Source organism: Miscanthus floridulus, chromosome 3 (assembly GCF_019320115.1).
Source record: "Miscanthus floridulus cultivar M001 chromosome 3, ASM1932011v1, whole genome shotgun sequence".
Taxonomy (NCBI): domain Eukaryota; kingdom Viridiplantae; phylum Streptophyta; class Magnoliopsida; order Poales; family Poaceae; genus Miscanthus; species Miscanthus floridulus.
Window position 1 is genome coordinate 129,409,789 of NC_089582.1, and position 18,089 is coordinate 129,427,877.

At 47.6% G+C, this 18,089-nt stretch overlaps 1 pseudogene; it reads right to left on the reverse strand.

Annotated features, from left to right (window-relative positions):
• Positions 1-1,467: 1,467 nt before the first annotated feature.
• Positions 1,468-11,203, reverse strand: LOC136544436 (uncharacterized; annotated as a pseudogene).
• Between the last annotated feature and the right edge of the window lie 6,886 nt (positions 11,204-18,089).

Genomic DNA, 18,089 nt, shown 5'->3' on the forward strand with positions numbered 1-18,089 from the left:
TGCTGGGGCGGATACAAGGAACCAAACGCGCCCTTACTGCGCAACAGCAAGAGCTAAGTTTGATACTATGAGACCAAACAGGGTTCGACATACAATGTACATTCGCACCGTTGAAAACAATAGCACAAATTAAATAATTTTAAGTTCAAGTCAATCTAGACAAGAAAATACTAATATTTATGATACTAAATATGTATGGTCGGATTGATTAAATCTATTAAACATAAATATTAACAGCATTTTCTAGACTTAGGTCATCAAACTTTAGAATATCTTACCCTTTCAAACCTGGAAGCAGTATATTTATGGGTAAAGACTCAACCTTACCCTAGCCGAGTTCTAAGTTCAGTATTTGATGATGAGAAGTGTTAAACTCTGTCAAGTTCATCCCCAAAATAGTGCAACATCATCATATTTCAAAGTGTATCGGATGCTTACTAATCGCTTTGGGGTATGTTACAGTGACTTTTCTCAACAAAAAGTCACTTCGTGAATTCACTTCCACATCAAATGGTCCAGTTTCCCATCCAAAATTGTTGCTAGTGTTTTCAAGCAAAAAGGTTCAAGGACTGCCTTGGCCTTGTACCACGTACTCCTGGCTCCCGCACGCCGTGCTATCCCCCCTGCACCAAGCGGAGGAGACAATCGAGTTCCGGCAGCATATGGAAACGGCGATCGGCACCTAGTGCGCGCGCACTGGCAGGGCGATGCCGGTGCCACTATTGGTCGAGGCAGTGCAGCAGGGCATCTTGGGCGCGATGGTCTCGACCATGGCTACACGACACAAGTCTGTTAGGACAACCACTAGGCACACGGAAATGAATCGGTGACGACGGCGAGCAAATCGAACTCCTCGTGCTCATCCTGTGAGCATCCAAGTCGCAGGCTCGAGGACAGCGTGGCACACGTGAATGTAGCATTCCCATCTGGAGCCCGTGCCGCAGTTTCCCTACCACCAGTCTGACAAAACGAGAACCGTACGGAAGATGAATTTTGCTGGAAAGTGACTTTGTGTGGATCGCACTGGCAGGGGCGGCACAGAGTTTAGGTGATCGGTGTTGTCGACACCTAGCCTGGATCCTCGTGAGGGTGAGGGACAAAGGCTGTACGCGGCCGTTTGTCTGATGCCACACCACCGCCTGCCCATGGATCAATGCCTACGGCTACGGCCGGGCCAGACCCTCTTGAGCGCGCGCATGCACCCAGGCCAGGATCCAGGATTCAGCGCAGCGCTGGTGAAAAGTGAAAAACACAAGCCACGAGCTTTTTTCGCTCTGTTTGGAGCCAATTCTAGACCTCGTACGGTGGGAAAAAAAAAGCAAGTGGACGGCCCCAACCACCACCAGTTGCACTTGCACCGTGTCTAGCACCAGCTGTTCGGCTGATGATTTTTGCAGCTAATAAGTCGGCTGATGTTGTTTGTTGGGAGAGAAAAGAAAAACATTATACCATAGCTGATAAGCCGGGCCGGTAAGTTAAAGCGAACAGATTAAGTTCAGTTACAAGGCAATGAACGCTGAAATGTAGAAGACCACTCCGTATGATGTGCTCCTTACATAATACATGCAACTCAGCGCAGCAGCATTTCAGAACACCCGTCATTAGGCATAAGACAACCCAGGGCAAGCAGAAGTATATTAGAAGACACTCCGTGTGATACAGAAGAATGCATCCGCTCCAATGCTCCAAATCTGGATGGGAACCTATTCCTGCAATCGAATGGATGCAGTTATTAGAACATCGAAACCACCATTGCAGAAAGAAAATGCATCCAAAAGACCAAAACGTTTACTTAATTGCTTTCCACAGTTACTGTGCTAAGGCATAATTCGAAGGGCGTACTATTCACGGTTCAGAAATTGTTTGGGCTCAAAAAAGGAAAGATGAATAACACAACATGTTTTTTTTATCTGAACTGACAATCTTACTGCAGTAAGCATTGATGTAGAAAACAAATCCATTACACAACACCGATTTCAGTTTGCAGGTACAAAAAGATGACAAAAGTTGAAATGGTATAGCTGCCAAACAAATTGACTTGTGCAGCCAGACCTAGCTAGATTGAACAAGGAACAAGATCTAAGATTCCAAACTTATAAGAATAAGAATAGGCAGAAGCTCATTGTAACTGAAAGGCCTATGTAGCTGAGTTTAGGATCATAAGCCAGAATTTTACAGCAAACATGCTCAAAAGGCTATATGTTTGTACACCGGCAATGCTGTTTGGAAAACACTACAGAACTAGTACCACTTAGCTCAGTTGCTCCAATGGATCATAATACAGTTAGCAACTTTAAACTGCAACCAGTTGAGCCTATCACAGTCATAAATACAAACACTAGAGAACATGAAGTTCCATAAAGCTATGCCAACTTATGTGATAGAAAGAAGCATTAGTCAATGTTTAGAATATTTTCATAAGCATTGTAAGCAAGGAGGGGACAGATATAAGCCCTGCATTACCGAAACTAATAATTAAACAGTACCCAGACTAATCATATGTGAACAAGGTCATAGCCTCACAAAGCGACAACGAGCCTGTTCGCTGGTTGGTTTCTGGGCTGATAAGCCCGGCTGGTGCTGGTTTGTTGTGAGAGGAAAACACTGTTGGCTGGCTGATAAGCCCTGGCTGAAATCAACAAGCGAACAGACAGTACAAACCCATTTTAGATCTGAAACAATTGCCCAGAGGCCAGAAGCTTATCGATAAACTGGCGCTTATCTTTTTTATTTCATGATTTTTTAATACTGTAGGATGCATCCTCCAAGAGAAATGGCTTTCATAGTAAAACGCTCTTACATACCCACTACTTTACAAAACAGGAAGCAGATCATGAGTGACTTCCTGAGTACACTTTACCTTTGCTACACCAGAGGAGAATACTCAGGACAAGAAAAAAATCATGTGAACAACAACAGTTTGCAAGTCTCTAATATGGAAGCAAATTCTCAAATAGCACATGAACTATGTGGTGATCACAAGGATCTATAGAAGACTTGCATGAACCCACAATTTTGTCATACAAATATAAAGTTATTCCCGCGTCATAGTCACATGGCAATAATTTAGAGGTCTGTTAAAGTGCAAAAGGCAACACTTATGAATAAAAAAATTACCTCTCCATATCATTGAATTCTTATTGATGACATAGATGGTGGGAAACCAAGATACGGACAGCCATGAAAGCTAAAGCGTGGCGTACAGACCCTCTCAATTTTGAAAGACTTAATCTCGAGTGAGAAGAACACTGGATTTTCCGCACCCTGTTCTATTGGAATGCATCCAAGGAAAATGTATTCTTCAGCTGGACCCTTAATGTAGGGAACAATAATATAATCTGCAGGCAGAGGGATGGTTCTCATCATATGCCACTCATGGGACTTCTCATTGCCATTTTGCGAAAAGGTGTAATAATCACAGATGTGCCTTTATACATCATACTAAACATCGCAACCTTGCTTCCACATGATTCCACAATGATGGCATTCCTCTTGTCGTGGTCAGGTGGGAGATTAACAGTAGAGAACTCCATACTGTTCATGTCGAGCTTGATTAACTTGCTTGTGCCACGTACTCTCCAATAGAAGTGGCCATACACACATTGGACAGAACAAAACAAGAGGAATTCGTCATGCAAGCCTAGATCATCTTTGCTGGTAGATGTAACGACCCTCCAGCTGCCAGAAGATGAAGTGTAGGAAAAAAACCGCTAACCTTGTCGTGGATTGTATCCAGCTGATCACACTGAATGATGTCTCCCCCAAGCCTCCAGAAGGGATAAACGAGACCCCAGAATGGATCACACTTAGTTTTTGGAACCCGACGGAGGCGAGTTGGTCGTGGGTCATGGGAGGTAGCAGCAGGTATCGCCGGGACAAAGGATCGCACACCGTGAGGTCGAAGTAGACAACGGGATCGTAGCGACTACACGTGATGAGAACACGGCCGTCGCTGACATCGCACGGATCCCAGTGGTACCCATTCCCATTGTCAGGGCGAGGTAGATAGTCGAAGGAGAAGTCGACGGCGCGGGCTAGAGCACGGGCGAGAGCAGCGGAGGGATGGGGCGCGTCGGCGCAGGTGTGAAGCCTGCAGCGCTGATTACGCCGAGGAGCGGCGGCGGGTAGATGGAGCGGTACCGGCGGAGGAAGGACGGATCGCTGATGAGGCGGCGGAAGGAGACGCACGCGGTGGAGGCGCGGGCGAGGTCTGCAGGGGAGGCGACGCGGAGGAAGATCTCTTCCAGGAGAACGCTGGGGTGAGGGCCGTCGGCGTCCGCTCCGGATCTGTGGCTTCGGGGATAATTAACCTTTTACCATTACCAGCAACGACGACTAGTAAGATAGCAGTTTAGGTTTGGTCGTACGTTTTTAGTATTGAATAGAGAAAAACCATATATATTTACTATTTTTACTCACGTGGCACGTCAGCTTCACTGTCGAGTTCGAATCCGAGTCAGCAGCCCCATACAAAAAGTCAATTATGCCCCTTCTCTCATTGCCATAGATTAAAAGATAGATGGCTCAGAACGAGGATGCGGCTATTCTGAGCTCGTGAATATGTATGCCCCTTCCCTCATTGCCATAGAATAAAATATTTTAAAAAGTCAATTATGCCCCTTCCTACCCAGCGTCTGCTCGTCCCCATCCTCATTCGGTGAGGCCGTGAGGGCCAGAACGCGATGAGCGGAGGGTCCTGGCTCCTACGCCCTGCGCACGCGAGTGAAGCGGCGGCTCCAACACACCTAACGGCTCCGACGCATGCGAGTGAAGCGTTGTGCGCGGTTCTGCTGTCCCACGCACGCGACACGAGCAGCGGCTCTGGCGACCCACCAGCGGCGGTTTCCACATTCTGCCTGAGCTACAGCTCTGGCGACCCGTGCGGTGGTGGCGTTGTGCGAGAAAGGGGGAGCACGGCGTGAGCTGGATTTTTTTTTAATTTTAATATTTTTTGAAAACTAATTTTAAATTTAACACTATTTATTTTTTTAACTAACACTTTTGGTCGTGCTTCCGGACTGACGTGGCGATGACCGGAATCGCTGACTGGTGACGTGGTTGGGCTTGCCGCGCTACCGATCTTGGCGCGGCAGTGCCGCGCTATGATCCGTGACGCGGCAGAGCCGAATAAAACCCTCGCGGCCAATTCCCCCCTGCCCGAGCAGCAAGACCGTCTGCCCACGCCTGGTCGCCGCGCCGTCGCCCGCCCAGCCCTCCATTGCCATCTCCCTCCTTTCCCTTCCATTCCCCCGGCCGTCTCCCTCCCTCCTCGTCCTCGTTGGTAATGACACACTTTTGATTTTCGTTTTAATTGTGGATAGGATATTATGAATGGAAGTTAAGGTTGGGAGAAAAAATATGTTTGAAAACTATGGGCTACGGTTTGAAGGAGGATATTAGTTTGATTTTGTCAATGTTAAGGTTAATTATTTAGTTAGAAGTATATTTACCATGTATGTTTTTGTTGCTATAAGTGTTGGTTATATTATTTGAGTTGCAATGCAAATGATTATATTTTACATTAATTTGCATTGTTTTGAACCGTTTTATTAGATAAAAGACATGTTTCGGGAGCGGTTGTGGCGAAAACGGGGTCGTTCTAGAGAATTGTACCCCGACGAGTCTAGCAAAGATGCCCCGTCCCTCCTGAACTTCCTGTCCCTAACTGTGACTATGGTCGTCCGAGCGATGTGTTTCAATCGAGACATCCGGACACAGCGGCTCATTGCTTCTACATATACAGTCGTTTTAATGTAAGTAATTATTTCCGTATGTTTTTTTCTTCATTTGTATTACTAGGTTACTAATTTTTGTTGAAATTTTGTTGTGTAGGTCTATGAGAGGTGCTTTTTCTTTCAGTGGATCAACGGTGGAGACAAGTTTGACCCTAGATACCTCCTTTTCGATGATTGGTGGAGAGGGCGCCATCCACGAGAGCACTTCAAGCGGTGGGTTCGACCTCTCCCTAACCCCCCTCCAATGACGGCTAAGGAGGAGCACTTAGCCGCAGTTAGACGACTCGAGGAACCTTCTCTGTCCGATTGCGGAGATCAAGCTATGATAAACTCTGAGAATACGTTGGAGTTTGTGTGTCCAAACAAGCATGAAGTAAGTACAAAGTGTATGTGTTGAAATATTGAGCTATATGTGTTCATGTACTAATGTCATGTTTTTTAGGTGTATTCAATGGCGAAGTGTCGTTTCAAGGAGTGGTTGTATGGTCCTAAGAACAAATGACCTGAAGAACCTCCAAAGACAAAGCAAAAGAAGAAAAAAAGGTTAATTTACAAAGCACCTCCAGTCAAGTGCGAATGTGGTGTTAAATTCAACTACGGTCTAGTCCCTTAGGAGCTTAGAATAGGCCATTATTGTGGCCATATGGTTGACTATGATGAGGTTGGTTATTTTTGTGGTAACCATGAAATCGTATTTTGTTTCTTTTGCTAAGATATATATGATATAATTTTTTGTTTGAACAGAGCACTAGGGAATGCAGATGAAAATGTTATGATGGCCAAGCTCAGTTCTTGGATGAACTGAAGGGGAAGCAAGTAATTGCACGAAAGAGGTGATATAGACCTAACTACGTCAACCTTTTCGTTAAACATCACAAAGACAAGATGCGTGAGTTTGCTAGACAGCGCGGTATTTGTAACCCGATCGACGTTGGGCTTGACAAATGGGGATTAGAGAGACGGATGATGTTAGAGGAAGAGAGGGCAAGGAAGGAGACAAGAGTATAGATGTAGGTCTTGAATGAATATGTTGTTGCATTATGTGCCAGTGAGTGTTTGAAAGCCTTTTTTGTTGCCTGATTTTAAATGTAATATAATCGTGTTGCTAACTGATTGCATTTTATACATGAAAGGATTGGATGCAGCGAGGAATATGCTGTAGAGGTGGCTCATGCAAGGTACGAGGAAAAAAAGTTAGATGAGCATAGAAAGTGAGCTGGTCGCACCGTTGAATCACCGATTGCATTGTCTGATGAGGAGGACGAGGATGAGAACGACACTACCAAACTCAGCGAGCTCATCGCTCTAGCAAAGACGAGCTTACAGGTGGAGGAGGCTAAAGATGACACTGGTAGACTAAGCGAGCTCATCGCTCTAGCAGAGGCGGACTTGCAAGCGGAGGAGGCTGAGGACAACACTGCCAGACTGAGCGAGCTCATCGCTCCAGCAGAGACGGGCTTGCAGGTGGAGGAGGATGACGACGCATTCTTCACTCAGGCCGCAGATGAAGCGGAGTCCGCTTACTATAGGCGAAAGGTAGATCAGGGCAATGCAGGTGAGCCTAGCCACAACAATAGGGTAGTGGTTGAGGATTGGTACTCGGACGATGAGTTGCTTACTTAGTATGTTTCTAACTGAGGGTTTTTTATTGCGCCGTCTGTTAGTTCCATACTTTATTAATGATCAATGTAGCTATGTCCTTGAAATTCCATTGTGTTGTCTTATATTCCATTTAAACTATTGATATATTGTACCCATGTATCATGTACTCGGATTACCCATGTTCGATCTTAAGTGATCACATCTGTTTGTATCATGCGTTGAGAATTTCTAAAACAAACGTAATCGAGTGAAATTATCTCAAATACAACGCCATAGCTCACTAGTTCAGCCGTGCCATAGCCTAGGTTCTGCTGCGCCATAGTCCACGCCGCGTCAGTGACGCGGGCAGAAACCGACCAGCCTCAATTGAGCTATTGTTGATGCTGTAAAAAACTACAAGTGCTGTCGTGACCGTGCGCAAGTTGAAATGAATATGAAGCAATAAATGGCCGATAAGTTGCCACATAACATTTTCATTGGTTTATGATTCTGCAAGTTTTCGACGACAATAGTCGGTCGACATAAGTTCAACGTAACGAACTAAGTCTCAGGAATGTAAGGATCCCTTGAACGCCTCTCGGAAACCTTGTTGTCTGGTGGAAGAAGGGGGTCGTCGTACTCCACCTCAAGAAGGGGGTACATCTGGTGCAGTGTGGGAGGGGCCATCCTAGTACAAATTGATAAACAAAGGGTTAGAGTATTCAAATTAATAATATTTAGATTAACATTATGTAGCATTGTAAAATTTGAACTACTTGTTATACAATACGAACACAATATGAAAGCACATGCTGCCCTCGTCTTCTATGCCTGCTAGCCTTGTGACTAGATTGTTTGCAAACGGAGCAAAGATTCCTACCACGGGTCTTGTTGAAGTCTCCCCTACCGTACATGTCTTCGTCATACCCTCTCATAGCGTCTATGTCCCCCTTGAGTCGCTTCTTCTTCCTCCTATCCTTCCCTACCTTCATTAGATCTGGATGCGGCATGTAGTCATAACCATTATAAGGTGGCCACTGTGTGGGGTCAAGGTATGGCTGGAAGCTCATCTCCCAAATACTAACAGTGTTCGAACGGAGATACAAGGGTGACATATATGGCAGATCCTTATAGTTGTACCCACGAACCCTACAGGACATGATCATATGAGAGCAAGGGGCATGCATGATCTGAGGGATGTTGCAACTGCACTCTACCACTACCAGAGGCGGTTTCTTTGCTGAGTGCCTGAGGCACTCGGCAAAGGCCGATATACACTCGACAAAGGACGCTCAGTAAATAGTTTATCGGCAAAGACCTCTTTGCCGAGTGCACTTTATCGGGCACTCGGCAAAGGCTTTGCTGAGTGCTAATCCAACACTCGACAAAGAAAAGTGGCCATGATGGCGAGCGCCACCATAACGGTGGCTTTGCCGAGTGTCAAGGTCAAGCACTCGGCAAAGGTACCCGCTTTGCTGAGCGCCATTGACTTAGACACTCGGCAAAGTTAGACACTTTGTCGAGTGTTGCCGACAAGACACTCGGCAAACAAGTCACCTTTGCCGAGTGCCTGGCCTGTGGCACTCGGCAAATCTGTGATGTTTGCCGAGTGCAATGGCCATTGCACTCAGCAAAACATGTTTCCAGGTAGTCACTTTGCCGAGTGTCATGGCCATTGCACTCGGCAAAGTGACTGAAAACAGTCTTTTTTATTTGTTTTTTACATCCCATCCAAACAAACATAAGATATATATAAAAAAACATCACCAACATCACATATATATATCATCAACATCACATATATTCACCAACACCACATATATCACAAATGTCACATGTCTCACAATATATTACAAATAAGTTCACAAGCAATCCAAGTGCTCCATCATCGTCAACCACAATTGCAAATAGAAGTACCATTAACAACCACAAGTATCATCACTGATTTGGTGAAGGATTCGCTGAAGCATGAGGATCGTTTGATGCCGCCGATTGATTCTACACAAAGAAGAAGAGATTGCATGTGTGAGACAAGATAAATATATACCATACATGAATAAAACTTTCACACTCCACTAGATTTGACCGTAAGCATGAACATACAAACTAAAACATTTATACTCACAGGAGTAGAATAGTGAGGAGTTGGAGGTGGAGCGAATAGCGAATGTGACGGAACTACACCCGTAGCGGCGCCAAGACTTTGCATGTACTAAAGAATCTCTATCATCCTCCGCTGCTCGGCCTCCCCCTTAGCCTCCACCCCTCCATCTTCGCCTACATCTGCTCCTGTATCCTCCTCTCTTGTTCCAGCTAGGCCTACAATATATTCACCCCAATGTTACAATAATGCAAAGAAAAGGTATGAAAAAACTAATGAACAACGAATAAACTAGGAATAACCTCGAGTGCCTCCACCCGATGGTGTGAAGTGTCCTGCCGGGGTCGTATGGTCGGGCTCCTGCTCGTGCTGCTTTCTCGAATCTAGGAGAGACTAGGAGTAGCGGCCGAGTCGATTGCGCCATCGCCAATCAGTATCACCCATGCTTCTTGCCTCCTCCCACCCTCATGACGACTTCTCCATCAAGGTCCTCGGTGCTCAGATCGTACTCTACCCCCATGGACCTCCCTTGCCATCAATGTGTACTCACTGAGGCGGTTGTGGACGATCGTATTGTTGTATGCCTCGGGCCCGTCCTCCGATTTGTAGTCGACGTCGGACGTCGCCTTGCCCTTGTGGGCCATAGCAAATGCCTTGAAGATGGAGCAATGCTGGCCACCATGTGACGCCGACTACGAGAAAAACAACAACATGATTAGAAATCATGCAGAATTGAGCGTTAGAATAAATAAATGAATTCGCGTACCCATGTTTCTACGTATCCACTGAGGTTGCGGCTGCCTTGATGGTGTGCTACACCTGGCATCATCAAACGCCGCTTCCGGCACAAGTTGTGCGTCTCCTCCCACTCGCGTGAGCACCACTTATCCACCATCTGTTCCCAGCACTGGGGATGCGCGGCGCACCAATAAGGAACCATCTACAGGCCATCAAGTACATGACATATCAGAAGATGAAATTAAGTGTAACACCCTAAATTTTGCACTTTTGAAAATAGGATTAAAATGATTCATTTATGAATTTTGTGCTCACAAAAACCTAGGAAAATAAAAAATTTCATTAAATTAAAATCCATCATAAGCTAGCAACATGGATGTGCATACATGCCGGTGCATTTGTTTCTTTGTATTGTGTGGATTTGATTTAAATTGAAAATATGCCAAAATGTTTTTGAAGTTGGCTTTGAAGTAAAAGAAAAGAAAATTTGAAAATAAAAGAATTTAAAAAGTTGTAAAAATTATTTTTGGGAAGACTTACTAAAATTCCTCATTTTTACTTGAGTTGAGAAAGTATATTTGAAACCCCATTTGAATTTGACTTTGGTCATGTTTGAATTTGGTTTTAAAAAAACAAAATAGGAAAAAAATTGAAAATGGAAACTCACTTTCTCCCTCTCTCCACTGCGCCGGCCTGTTCAGCTCCATTCGGCACCGTGCGGCCGCTTCTCGCTCCCCACTTGGCCTTTGCTTCCGGTGGCCCATCCCAGTCTCCCTCTCTCGCGCTGGCCCAAGTCACCGTGCCGGCCCAGTTTCGCAGCCAGCAAGGCCGCAGCGTGCCCCTCCTTTCCTTCCGTGCTCGCCGACAGCCCAGGTCCGTAGGTCAGGCCTTTCTCCTACCTCACTTAACTAGGTCGGACTCCATCATCGGGAGTCTGAGGTCGCCTAGCGTCGCCTTGCCTTGCGCCTCAAGCAACTCGGTCTCGTAAATACCGAGCCCCGGCACCGCTACGCCCTCGCCGAATCCAAGCACAAACCGTCGCCTCCATCCGAGCTCATGCCGCTGTCGCCATTGATGTCGCCTGCTGTTTTACCATCGTCCATGCCTGAGCTCGTGCTGCTACCTAGTTGAATCTCGCCGAGGAGCCGAGCCTGTCCACCGAAGCCGTCGTGGCATCTTGCTGTTTCTCCGTCAACTCGAGCTAGCCAAGAGCTTTACCCCGTGGAAGTCGCTGCTGCTCTACCAAGCCCGGTGCCGCCTCCGGTCCATCTCCGTTCAGTGTCTAGGTGAGCTCACCGTCGCTCTCTCGGTATCCCTACTCTCCTTTTGGTCAACCGGGGCCCTAGGCATTTTCTCTAGTTGTTCTGGCGAGCTCTGGTCGTCACCGGCTATGGCACCACCGGCCGTGAGCCTGCATGCGTTGCGCTGTTCCAATCTGCTAGCTAGCTTGATGACGTCATATGAGGTCATGCATGAGTTTTGTGGTCGTTTTTCTTTAAGAAAACAAATCCAGAAATACAATAGAAATACACATCATCCTGAGCTGTCCATTTTTAGATCAATGGCCTAGATTAGAACTTACCCCTTCGCTGTTCTTTTTGCTAAAGAGCCCCTCTGAGCCATCCATTTTTTACGAAGTTCTTACAGGAAAATAGCATAGTCACCTAGTACTCTACACCAGGCAAGCCTCAACGGAATGGAGTAGCTGAAAGACGTAACCATACATTAATGGATATATGGTAAGAAGTATAATAAGTTACTCCACTTTACCGATAAGTTTGTGGATGGAGGCGTTAAAAACCACCATTCATATTCTCAATCGAGTACCAAGAAAGTCGGTGCCCAAAACACCATATGAGTTGTGGACGGGAGGGGAACCCTCACTTAACCATTTATGTGTGTGGGACTATTCAGCTGAGGCTAAAGTATGTAACCCAAACATTGGGAAGCTAGACTCTAAGATAGTCAGTTACCATTTTATTGGCTACCCAGATAAGTCAAAAGGTTATCGTTTCTACTATCCTGATAGACATATAAAGTTTGTAGAAACAAGACACGCTATGTTCTTGGAGGATGAAATGATAAGGGGGAGCATGGTAGCGTGAGAAATTAACCTTGAGGAGAAGCGGGAATACGTGCCCACTCCGATGGTTCAGAAGCCTTTTTCTCGCTACCTGTTGCTGCTGCATCAACGGTGTAGGACACTGTAGTGACAACACATGTTGTTAGTTCTCATATGGCAACAATAAATGAACATGAGGAACCTATCCTTTAGGATCCTATAGAACCCGTTATCGCACATGAGGAAGAGCAACAACAGCCCCATATGGAACAAGCGCCAACTAATGAGGCCCTCAGAAGGTCTCAAAGAGCCAGAAAACCAGCCATTCCTGAGGACTACGAAGTCTATGAAAAGAAGAATTTCAAATGGAGAGAGTTCCCACCTCATTTGAAGAAGCTATGAGAAGCGCAAAATCATCAAAGTGGCGTAAAGCCATGCAAGATGAAATGAGATCAATGAGCACCAACAATGTTTGGGACTTAGAGAAGATTCCTAAAGGAGTCAAGACAGTAGGCTGTAAATGGGTCTACAAAACTAAAAATGACTCCAAAGGGAATGTGGACAGATTTAAAGCGTGACTTTTGTGGCGAATGGCTTCATGCAAAGAGAAGGAATAGATTACAATGAGATATTTTCTCTAGTCTTATATAAGGATTCTTTTAGAATTATAATAACGTTAGTGGCACATTACGATTTAGAATTACATCAGATGGATGTAAAGACAACTTTCCTTAATGGGAATTTAGATGAGAATGTCTACATAGCACAACTAAAAGGTTTTATCATGAAAGGAAAAGAACATATGGGATGCCGCCTGAAGAAATCCATTTACAGATTAAAACAAGCCTCTAGACAGTGGTATTTAAAATTTGATGGGACAATAAGAAAGTTTGGGTTTAAAGAGAATATGAAGGACAATTGTGTTTATACAAAGTTCAAGAATGGGAAATTCATTTTTCTAATCCTATATGTGGATGACATCTTACTTGCTAGTAGTGATGTTAATCTACTACTAGAGATGAAGAAGTTCTTGTCCTTAAATTTTGACATGAAAGATCTCGGTGAAGCTTTGTTCATTTTAGGAATAGAGATTCACCGAGATAGAAGACATATTTTTAGGATTATCGCAAAAGGCATACTTAGAAAAGGTTTTAAAGAAATATAGTATGCATGCGTGTAAGCCTTCGCCTGCTCCTATAGTCAAGGGCGATAGCTTTGGGGAATTCCAATGTCCCAAGAACCAATATGAGATCGATTGAATGAAAGCAGTTACATATGCTTCAGCTGTGGGAAGCTTACAGTATGCTCAAGTATGTACACGTCCTGACTTAGCTTTTGTTACCGAGATACTTGGTAGATATTAAAGTAATCTAGGAATAGAACATTGGAGAATGGTAAAGAAAGCTTTACGTTATTTGCAAGGCACAAAAGGTCTCATACTAACGTATAGAAGATCTGATTCCCTCCATATAGAGGGGTATTCAGATTCATATTTTACGGGAGATGTAGATGATAGAAAATCCACATCAGGCTATGTGTCGATGTTTCGAGTTACCACCGATGAGTAAATTTCTAGTATTGCACGTCTGGCTTAGATGGTGTGCTTAGAGGACATGATGTTTATACTAGTTCGGGCAGAAAGTCCCTACATCCAGTTCGTCGCTGCTGCTCATTATCGGTGTTTCGGACCGGGGGGTCCTCAACCAACCAGTGAATTTGAACTGCGTGCCCCTAATCCCGGATGGTGATACAAAGAGACACAAGGTTTATACTGGTTCAGGCAATCGATGCCCTATGTCCAGTCTGAGAGATCGATCTTGTATTCCTTGCACCGAAGTGCTCGTAGTAGGGGGTTACAAGCTAGGGAGAGAGAGAGCTAGTCCTAGGTCTCGGCAAGGTGTCATGTGGGCCGCTTGAGATGTTGCTCTCAGGCGGCTGGGATGTGTGTGTGTGTTACAAGGTGTTCTTCTCTTCGAGTCCCCGTCTAAGTGGCTCAAGTTCTCTCCTTTTATAGTTGAAGGGAGGACAAGGATAGTACATGTGTTAACTATACGGCGTCGTGCCAATAGGGGCGGTGTGTCCAAGCCCTGTGGCCTGTTCCTGTGGTGGCGTGGTCGTCAGAGTGGTCTATCCTTGGAGCACTGGGGCGGCGTGCTAGTCCCATCCAATCCTGTGTGTTGTGGGAGCCCCAGGATTGCCTCAGAGTGGGTGCGGTGGTGGACGTGCAAGCCGTTGTGGACGGACTGCTCGCGAGGCTGAGGCTTGGTCGGTGCCGAGGCTACACCATAGTGGGGGTCTCGGTGGGCACAGACCCCAAGATAGCCGAGTCCTTGGTGCACAGTGCCGAGGCCCTGAGAGGGCGACTGATCTGGTGCGCTGGCTTGGAGGCAGTGATGACCCGGGCCAAGTTGTCCGTGTGATGTTGTTTTCGAGGCGGGGATCGTGGGACACAGTGTGTGGGCGGTGATCATGGGCACAGTGTCAGAACATAGTGGCCGGTAATCCCCGCCATGCCCTGTCCCAGCCGGTATAGCGCTGATGCGACCTCAGGTCCTATCGGCCATTCTGTAGCATCAAGCCATCGTCCGGCTGAGATTGCAAGAGTGGTTGAAGTATTAATGAGACATGACGTGCTGTCGGGAAGACCAGCCGAGGCAGGGGCGACGGACTATGGATAAGCTGGCCTCGCGCGATACGGAGAATGAGGCCTCGCGCGAGACAGAGAGCAGAGCCTCACGTGAGACGGAGATCGGACTCCTTACCGAGGCCTTCCGTGGAGAGCCTCGTGCAAGGCGGAGATCGTGTTCCCTACCGAGGCCTTCTATGGAGAGCCTCACGCAAGGCGGAGATTGCGTCAGGACGCCGAGACCTCCTGTGTGAGGCTCGAGGCGAGGCGGAGGGCCTGGTGGGCTCGAACGTGGCGGTGAGGGGTCCACGGCTTACCTTCTAGCTTTGTTTTTTTATGGGACTTAAGTGACCCCTTTGATGTTCGCTCGGGGTACCCTATTCTAAGGTACCCGACACTCATGTTACTGGTAATGAAAGTTTGTAGTAGGGGTTACAAACAGGCGAGAGAGAGATAGGTTCCAAGTCTCTAGTGAAAGGAGTAAAAGGGTGCTGAGAGCTCGGTTGCTGCTCTTGTGTGTATCTAGATCTGATCGGTTCAGAGTCAGATCGGATCCTCCTCATGGGATGCCCTACTTTCCCTTTTATAGGCCAAGGAAAAGCACGGGTTACAGCAGAGGAAAAGTGAAAAACGAGAGAGGAGTCCTTTAGGATCGTTGGATCCTTCTTATCCTTCATGCGGGTCCCGCTGACCCTGTAGATGTCAACAGAGATAGCTCCACGTCGCGGCCCTATCCGTCACTAGCGCCGTGCGTAGGTGTCGTCTGCTAATCATGGTGTTCCATTCTATTGCTGCGGACATCATGGTGAGCTGACACGACTATCAGCATCCATACAGGGGTTAGACAGAACAACACCGGTACGTCCAACGCTGTTCCTAATGTGAATCCTTAGGTATGGCCCATCATGGACACGGGTTACATCGGGGCGTGCCGATCTCTTCCTTGGTGTCAGAGTTTTGACCTAGGCCCATATGCTTGGACCTAGAGTGGTTGGCGGTGGTATGGGTCTCCTTGGGGCAAGACGGAGCCCGCGACCTTGAGATCGGGCGAGGCGGAGCCCGCCCTCAGAGGTCGAACGAGGCGAAGCACAAACCCAAGGGTCGAGAGAGGCAGAGCCCATGGCCTCGGGGTCGAGTCAGGCAAGGTGGAGCGCAAACCCAAGGGTCAGGCGAGGCGGAGCCTGTGGCCTCGGGGTCGGACGAGGCAAAGCACGAAGGGTCGGGCGAGGCAGAGCTTGCACACCTGTGGTTCGGTTGGAGCTATAGTCATGCTCTTGACTGCTCGGATAAATCAATGTTGATGGTTATTAGCTCATCCTCTTCGGGTACCCTAATATTGGTCCTTGACACTATGTATTTACTCTCGCAGGGGGAGCTATATCATGGAAAAGCTCCAAGCAAACCGTCACTGCATTGTCCACAATGCATGTCGAGTTTGTAGCATGTTATGAGGCCATGGGACAGGTGAACTGGCTAAAGAAATTTATGCCCAGGTTGAAAGTGGTCGATGACATTCATAAGCCACTCAAATTGTACTACGATAATGAGCCAACAACATGTTATGCTCACGATAATAAGTCAAGTGGTGCTGCCAAACACATTGATATAAAGTTTTATGTTGTGAAAGACAAAGTCCAGGATTATTCTATTAGTCTCGAGCATATAAGTACAAAGAAAATGCTCGCGGGTCCGCTTACAAAAGGCTTACCGTCCAATGTGTTTAGAGAATACTTAGCCGGTTTAGGTTTACAGGGAAGCCTATGATTCCTGGACAATAAGGGCATAATTGAGAATCTGTTTCAAAACAGAGAGGTATGTTGTAGTTGTTAATCCAATGGTACTAACTGTTGTGACGAGGCACCTCTATGCGCCAATCTGTGATGGAATGGGAAAAAGAGAAGTATTTTGATCTCCACCAAGTTGGCCCAACGACCAATTTGGGTCTTTGATCCGCGCCCTGATCGGAGGCTCCCAACCCAATCATGGTTGGTGGGCCCCTGTCGTGCAGCGCTATAAAGAGGAAGGTGGAGGACCGGGGCACAGGGTACGAGGTTCACTACAGCCGTCAACTCCCCACCAAAATCCTAACACTAGTTCGATCGAGAGGGCAACGCTGACAACGACAACGCTAACAACGACGGGATGCGCCACTACCAGCACCACCGCCCTCACCACTGGATCTACGCCGTCGAGATGAGTACCTCATCACTTTCACCGGAGCCACTCACCCCGGCGTCGACTTCGCCACCAACTCCATGGCTTCATCCGCCTCCAAGCAGAATGGTCAGCCCCTTCTACCCCTCTTCCCCTCTCTTCTTTCTCTCTAGTTCTAGTACTAGGATAATCTACTTGTTTATTCTATGATTAGTGAAGTTTTCACCCGCTAGATCTGTTTCTAATGATCCTATATTTCTAACAGAGTCGCATCTCCTCCAGACGCAGCGTCATGGACTGTAGATACATTTGCATGTTGCCGATGAGTGCTGCCATGAGGATGAGGCCCAGCAGCACGAGCATGATGGAGAAGGGCTGCTCCCCTGTAGTGCGTCGTCTCCAGGCCCTTCCCGATGGTGCTCAGTTTCTGGCGTTCTGCAGCCCCCACCAGAGGCAGAAGAGGATCTTGGCTGTCTCAGGTGGGCGCACGTACTGCGAAAGCATCGTGAACTCATGAAGAGCAGCGCGTTCTTGGTGGGCAGCAGGTCTGCGCCCTTGGGCCGGTTCAGGAAGTTCTAGATGGAGACCTGCGGCAGCGGCGTAGACGCCCGGGTGCGCTGCGCGGCGAGGGATCGGCGGGATGAGGACGAGGAAGACGATGATGTGGAGGAGGCCGGGGACACGGCGGTGGACAGGTACCTCGAGGAGACGGGCTTGTTGGAGCGTGAGTTCCTCCGCGCGGCGGCGGAGTTGGGTTTGTCGAGCGCCTGCGTAAGCGGCGGGCGCGAGGGGCCGACGTGACTGGCTCGGTGCTGCCGACGTGGGTTGCCCCGCTGCCGCCGCGGCCCTAGGCCGGCAGCGCTGGCTCGCCGGCGCCGCCGCGGGTGGAGCGTGAGCTCGGTGCCGCCGCCATGGGCTGCCCCGCTGCCAGCTGCGCGCGGGCTCGCTGCCGTGTCGCCCGTAGGCTGCCCCACCACCGCGGCGAGTCCAAGTGGCTCAGCGGCGCGCCGTCACGAGGCTAGGCGACCTGCTCCGCCGACCTCTCTCGCCTGCTCCGTTGCGCCGGTCTCGCCCGCTTGGAGCCGAGGAGCT